An 8,038-nucleotide genomic window follows, 5' to 3' on the forward strand; every position below is an offset into this window, starting at 1 on the left:
AAATTTTTGAAGCTCATCAAGAATCAATTGAAACTCTGAATCGTTTATTTTTCCATCCATCAACGCTTTGGAAATGTGCTCGCTAATCGTATTCAATTTCGACTCAGCCAACACTTTGATCTTTTCATGCTTTTCCGCTTTTAATGCTAGTTTTTTGTTGACTTGACCTCCTACAATGGATAAAAAACCCATGCCAATAGCCACACCTTCACACGCAATCGCCGCAGGACTAGCAATAATGGTTGACAAAAGCCCAATTCCAGTCACACCTAAAGCAATGCATAAGGCTTGCATCACATTGTCCACATTCGAAATGATTCTAAACACGCGATGATTCTAAACACGCGACTTTTTGCTTAGATGAAATCGCTTTGCTTTTTCACTCTCTATCTCTTTTTGTATCTCGCTTATTTTCTGAAACCGGTAACTATGTCCTCCTTCTTCTATAGGAGCTGATGGAAGAACTGGATAAAGTTTTTCATTCAATATTTCCATTTTTATTAAGAAAAAAAACTATTTTAAATCAATGTAACTAATCTTACAAAGTTTTTCTCCTTTTTTAACAATCACGTCCTGTTTGCTGTTACTATTCACGTCCATAATAACATCATCTACAGACTCTGAAATAATAACTTCGTTTTTTCTATAATTCAATTGATCAGTAATTTTATTCATTAATGTTATCACTGCAACACCTTTCTCCAAATTCAACCCAATGGATAAAGCTATCATTGTATGTGAGAGAGCAGCAAATTTAATGTCTTTCTGAGCAAAAATCTCATATTGTTCGTTAACGTTGAAATAAGGTGGATGATCTAACGTTTTCGTAGACACAATAATGTTACTCGGTCTTCTTTCCTCCAACTCTCTAACTCTCTCTTCCAAAATTTTTAATTGCAAATCCAAACTGTGAACTTCTGCTGATACAACATTTCTAAAAAACTTGTGAGGAGCATGCATTTTACATATTAAAAATTAAATTTTAGATCATTTTTGCAAACTTAACAATTCTTTATTGTTCACCCAAGAGTTGAACGTATCAGGATATCCTAACCATTTGACTAAGGATCTGTTCTTTTGCTTGCGAATGACTTTTTCAATTCTGAATATGTCTTGTTGCGTCTTTTGAATCTCCTGCTCGTAAAAAGTGCCTTGAATTTCTTCACCGTTGAAGTCAGAGATTTTATACGTGGGCGGATTCGTATACTGAACTTTTGACACGGTAAAAACCTCTTCAGTCCATCTAGGTGTATACCCCTTTTCAAAATGAGACTTCTTTTTTGCAATCCGCACTTGATCACCCATTAAGAATTTTGGTTTTGCTGGTAATGTTTGATCCTTTCCATACAGATTCCACCATACCCTACCTTTATTCTTTTCATCGCTAGCTTCCACTGGTGTCATTTTGATAGAAGAGTGCTTTGTGTTGTTGTAACTTTTCACCATCTCATTCAATACGTCAATGTATTTATTGGTATTGTTGGCTGAAAAATATTTAAACATTCTCTCTTTCATTGTTCTATTCCATCGCTCGACAACAGAACTTTTTTCCTCGTTTTCAGTAGAATACAATTGCACACCCAACGCTCTCACGTGCTTGTTGTAAAACTCTTTTCCTTTATCTACCCACAATTTGACGCATTTTCTTTCACCAAAAATCTTTTTCAGCGATTCTGCCACTTCAAGACCCGTTTTGCTTTTTAACGGAACGATCCATCCATACTTTGAAAACACGTCAATCACCATGAGTAAATATTTTACGCCCTTGTTGAATTTTGAAAACGATTGCATGTCCACCAAATCTGCGGCCCATATTTCATCAATGTCGTTTACAATCACCCTTCTTCTTTTAAAATGATGAATCACCGGTTTATGAAGCTCCTCTGCAAGCTGATCCGTCCATTTCAAATCACTCACACCAAATCCTTTTGTTTCTGAAGATGATCCTTTGAGCGTATGTGATGAAACAAACTTGCATTTGGTTATCCCACAAGAGTCGCAAGTTCCTTTCAACATAGGTCTGTTGTTTTTTGTGATCTCGTTTTTCAAGTGAATGGTTTCAGTCTCTCTTCTACACTTAACGCAGTACATTTTAACATATATAAAAAAGTTTATATAAAAAATGGAAGTGATGAATTTGTCGTGTAAAATTGGGAAAACCAAAAGAAACAACAGCGCGCTTTTACCAAGAAGTATACGAGGAATCATCGTTGGAAAGTCCGGTTGCGGAAAAACAACATTGCTCTTAAATTTACTTTTAAGACCTGGGTGGCTAGATTACAACCGCTTGCAAGTCTTTGGCAAATCACTATTTCAACCTGAATACAAAATACTCAAAAGATCATTCGAAAATAAACTTCCTAAAAAGGATATTGTTGATTTGTTAACGGATGATGTACAAGACGAAATGGAAAAATTGAATTTAAACCCTGAAGATGTTATTGAGGAAATTTCAAAAAAATATTCCGACAATGATGATATGGAGTGTCAATTCTTTGAAACGGCTGATGATGTACCTGAACCTGAATCCTTAGACTCAACCAAAAACAATTTGATGATCTTTGACGATTTGCAATTAACCAATCAAAACAAGTGCGAAAAATATTACATCCGAGGAAGACACTCTAACGTCGACTGCTTTTACCTCGCTCAAAACTATTTTGAGATTCCAAGACATACCATCCGAGAAAATGCCAACTTTATTTGCCTCTTTAAACAAGACCAAAAAAGCGTTAATCACATTTATCAAGATCACGTTTCCTGCGATATGAAAATAGAAGAATTTAAAACCTTTTGCAATCATTGCTGGAATGAACCTCACGGATTTGCCGTCATCGATCTCTCTTCTAAAAAGAACGAGGGAAAGTACCGAAGCGGATTTGACGATTTTTTATTTTTCTAAAACAATTTAAAAAATGATTCTTATTTAAAAAATGTCAGGTATAATCATCGATGTATATGGAAAATCAAGTGTTATCACCACTGATTTTTTGGATAAAATCGTTTTTGACGAAGGAAAAAGTTATGAAATGGCTTTTCTCGGTCTTGAGACTTACAACAGCATTCCAAATGTAAGCAGTAAAAACAATTCTTTCAAATATAGCATGAACAATGGAGCTAATTGGAAAAACATTATCATTCCATCAGGAAGCTATGACATTAAAGACATCAATGAGTATTTGCAAAAGTCTATTTTAAACACAATAAAAACAGCTCAACGTGGAAGTTATATAATTGCAAATAAAATTAATTACTCTCCAAACAACCTTCAAATTGGAATCAATCTTAATACTTTAAAATCAACCATTAAACTTGGCTTGAATTATTTGATTGACTGTAACGTGGAGAACAGCATCTCTTCAGTTTTAGGGTTTACTATAAGAAAATTAAATTCCAATTCCGAATACGAGTCGGATCATATCGTTAGAATTTCAAGCATTAACACCATCAGAATCGTTAACAACGTGATCGGATCATCCTATATTAATGGAACCCAATTAAATTGCATTTACTCGTTTTATCCAAATGTTAGTCCAGGCTATAAAATCATCGAGAGACCAATGCATTTGATTTATCTTCCTGTTAAACTGTTTGAAATTTCAACAATGGTTACTCGCATCATTGATCAGAATGGAGATTTGGTTGATTTTCGTGGAGAGGATATTACAATACGATATCATATTCGAGAAGTGAAATAAATAATTTTTAATACATAAAAAATGAGCAATTATCAAAATATCGAAATTAATATCTCGCAGAGCCAATCTGATAAAATTAAAAAAGCCATTCAAGACAAAACCGATACTAGCATTAAGCTTTCTCATCAAGACTTGAACGGTAAACATGTTCTCGCTATCACTAATGCGCAATTGAACAAAATTAGAAAAGCTTATGAAACTGGAAAAGGGGTCACTCTTAAATTGAGCAAAAGACAAATTGCATACAACTTGAAAATAGAAGGAGGTTTCATCGGGGCTCTTTTACCTCTATTAGGAACTCTAGCCACAAAGGTTGTTCCTGCTCTAGCTACTGGTCTGCTTTCAGGTGTTGGAGCCTCTGCCGGTTCTGCCATGATGGATGGAATCGCTGGGCGAGGTCTTTTTTACCTGAGCAAAAATGGAAAAGGAATGAAGATAAAAACTTTAGGTGGAGATGGATTGTTTATCACCCCATGGACTAAAAATGTTTACGGTGATGGACTCTTCATTAAAACTGGAAAAGGTTATAAATATGCTGGTTCTGGATTATTATTCGGTCCAAACTCACCCTTCTCAAGCATTCCTTTTTTAGGTGCCATTCTATGAAAATCGCTTGTTAAAAAATTCGGATAAACTTTTTAAGAAATTAAAAAAATGATCGACTTTCAATGGATTGACGTAGAAGGAATTGTTTTACCTAATAAAGCTTTGACTAACTTTCAGTTGATAAAGGCTGCTAAACAGTTAAAATTAAAAAACTTTCAAGGTGTGTTTGTTAGGGATGAGTAACCAAAAAAGCCAAGAAAAAAAGAATGTGGAATTGTCAACATAGGAGATTCAAGCACTGGTGGGTTTCATTGGGTCTGTTGGTTTAAAGACGGAGACAAAAAATACAGCTTTGACTCTTATGCTCAACCTCCTCTTGTAGAGCTGGTCGACTACTTGAAAAGCCCGGTTTATTATAACAGTGAAAGGGTGCAATTTGGTAACACTTCTTATTGTGGCCATTTGTGTCTTTATGTTTTAAAAAAATTACAGGAAGGGGATGACTTTCAAGAAGTTATCAATACCTTGTGGTGACTGCTTAATGACTAAACAAGAAAAACTCACCACCATGAACGTCTTCCGATCACGTCATCACGATGTCTACACCGAAGAAATCAACAAAGTCGCACTCAGCGCTAACGACGACAAAAGATTCATCTTAGAAGACGGAATTCACACCTTGGCTATCGGACACTACAAAACAAGGCAATAAACCAAGCGAAGAACAGCCATCTTGAAGAACTGGTATAGAAATAACATGATTATTTTCATACTTCTTCTTGATTTTTAAAGACGACTCTTAAGTATTGCTTTTGTACAAAAACATGATATGAAGTGTTCACCATTTTTTATGCATCCTGAAGTATGGGAAGGGGTCAATGTCCTGGAACCGCCTTTTCCCTATATATAGTGCTCTAAATTGATTCCACGGTAATTTAAATATTTTCCCATTAATAGGTATATATGAAAACAAAAAATTCAGTTGCCCAAACTTGTCCCAATTCAATATACAACCCTTTGAAGAAAGTTAAATGTTAAATTTTGTATTAATTCTTTTTAATACATTTTTCACATTAGTGCCACATTAGTACTACAGACTTAATTTGTCACAACTCAAAAACAAGTAATCAAAAACTCAAACAAATCATGCTTATTTTCAAACCTCAAAAAGCAAAATTTATACGATTTGACGGTTTACTGTCTGAATTAAACATTTAAAAATAAAACTTGTGTACAAAATAATGAATAAGAAGTTGATTGCTTACATTCTTTATGAAAAGAATACATTTAGTTCCTATCATTCAAGAGTTAGGAATTAATCATCATAATTGAGTTGAGACTCTTCTCCTTGAGTTTAGTACGTTGGAGGGTCTAGATATGAAAAGATTGATGAACCTTCATCAGAAAAGCATCTGGAGATCCTACCAAGAAAGATTTTGTTGTTGTGATGAAAAACGCTTAAGGCATGGAGGTTAGTTTTCTGATAAAAAGGAAGATTGAAGATGCCTTGTACTTAAACATTAAGTGTGATCTTTCTGATGAACAGTACCAAATTATCAGAAATTCATCCATAAAATAGAATGCAGATATTTATCCTTTGGTTCATGAAATTAGGAATTAAAGACAAATGTTTTCCTAAAGGTGTAATTGTGATAGAAACATCTGATTTAACACCTCTACAGAGTATGTTTAATCATACTCTGACAAGGATACTAACTTTTACAAAATGCAAAAACTCTATAAGAAAATTCGCTGAGAGTGGGGGGAAGTTTGAAAGTGTACTTCACTTTATAAGAGGATGGTACCTCTATTTAAAGTGTGTGTGTAAATAAAAGTATACTGATACAAATATTGGCGTGGCCAATGTTAACAAACACAGTCTTTTTTAGACAGCTATGTTTCCTCTTAAATTAACCATCAAGAAGGAAACAGTATGGTTAAATAAGAAGTCCTCTAGTACACATTGTTGTAATCAAAATCAAACGAAAGAGTTGATCAGAAATGAAAGTGAACATCTTAAAGCGTAAATAAATCGACTGTTCAAGTTTGAGGTAAAGTTAAAAGTAGCAGAAGCATACCCTTGAAAATATTAGTTTAATCAATCGCATTAGTTTCAAAAACCACAAATCTGAAAATGAAAAACCATTTCCCCCTGATGTTTCGTCTTTTTTAATGACGTAATAACAAAATGAAGCTGTTTTTGCTGATAATATATATATATTTTTTTATATATTTAAAAGTGAGATAAGATAATGCGGTATTTTGGTTTTTTGATTCCAAATTTTTTATTTTAATTGGTGTATGTGCGCGTTTTGGTTTGAGGAACCCAAATTTTTTTATTTCAATTGATCGTTGTGCGTGTAAAAAACTTTAAAAAGCATACGCATGTGTAGTAAGCGCCTTAGATACACGTAAAATTTGTTTATAAAATACCTGGTATTCTATTACATGGTGTTTTGGATCAAGAATTCCAAAATTTTTATCTAAATATTTTTTTGCGCGCATAAATGACACTGAGATCAGGCGCGCACCATCTCGTCGGCAGACATGTTGGCAGCTGCAGTTGCAATTATTTACTTCAGAGAGTCCACAGTATTATGGCTGGATTTGTTGGTCTCTTATCCAATGTGCCCCATACAAAATACCCCGATTTATTCAGATTTGGTGAGTTTAGGGGCCATAGGTACTTGGACCAGAGCATCAGCAGATTTTCGTCAAGCTCTTTATCAAATTTGATGAATGAGCAGGTGCAGAATCTTGCTGAAAAACACAGGGTCTACCTTCAGAACATCTCTCAATCCACTTCACCTCATTATTCAGAAGCTCCAGATAGACTTCTTTGTTGACATTTAGGCCTTTCTGGAAGAAGTTGGGTGGCATGACATGGCTTTCGCTTGAATCAGCCATGAAGACATGAAAGAGGCTGGTAATGGCAGAGTTTGTCTTTGTTTTTTACTGAATGAACTTTGTAATGAATAGAGCTAAAAAAAATTTTAAAAAATAAAGTTAACCAGATTTTTTATAGTTGTTTTGATGCTATTTCACAATTTTTAACAAAAAATTAATATTGCGGCATATGCATCGATACCCGCGTCATGATTAATTTGGCTTTCCATCACTTGCTAAGCGCAAAAAGAACTTATTTTTAATTTATCGATGATATTTTGCCAGATCTGATCTCAATTTACTTGAAGATGTAATTATCATAAAATGAATCTTTAAAGTTTAAGATATTTATCTCATATTTGCTACTACGTTTAACATTTTTATGTATGATATCATATTTGTAAGGCTTTATACATATATGTTATATGAATTTATTTATATGAGTATGTTATATAAACTTATTTACATGAATGTTATATGAGTTTGTTTACATGAATGGGTTATAAATTTGTAAGTAACAAAAAATCTTTAAATTTAAAGTTGGTTAAAAAAAAATTGTTTAAAACTTCTTGCAAACTTCGTCTACAAAATTATGTATTCAATGCAGTTCAGAACTTTAATCATCATCATCATCATCATCATCATCATCATCATCATCATCATCATCATCATCATCATCATCATCATCATCATCATCATCATCATCATCATCATCATCATCATCATCATCATCATCATCATCATCATCATCATCATCATCATCATCATCATCATCATCATCATCATCATCATCATCTTCAAACTGAATCAATTGTATTCTGTTCAGCACTTTATAATTCTCGTCTATATCTCATTCTGGATTACCATCAACACCAAAATAACATTCCTCTAAATTATTCATTTCATCT

Source organism: Hydra viridissima, unplaced genomic scaffold (genome assembly GCF_058129835.1).
Source record: "Hydra viridissima isolate aposymbiotic clone 2 unplaced genomic scaffold, HvirCarnegie_v1 scaffold_2, whole genome shotgun sequence".
In the NCBI taxonomy this organism is placed as follows: domain Eukaryota; kingdom Metazoa; phylum Cnidaria; class Hydrozoa; order Anthoathecata; family Hydridae; genus Hydra; species Hydra viridissima.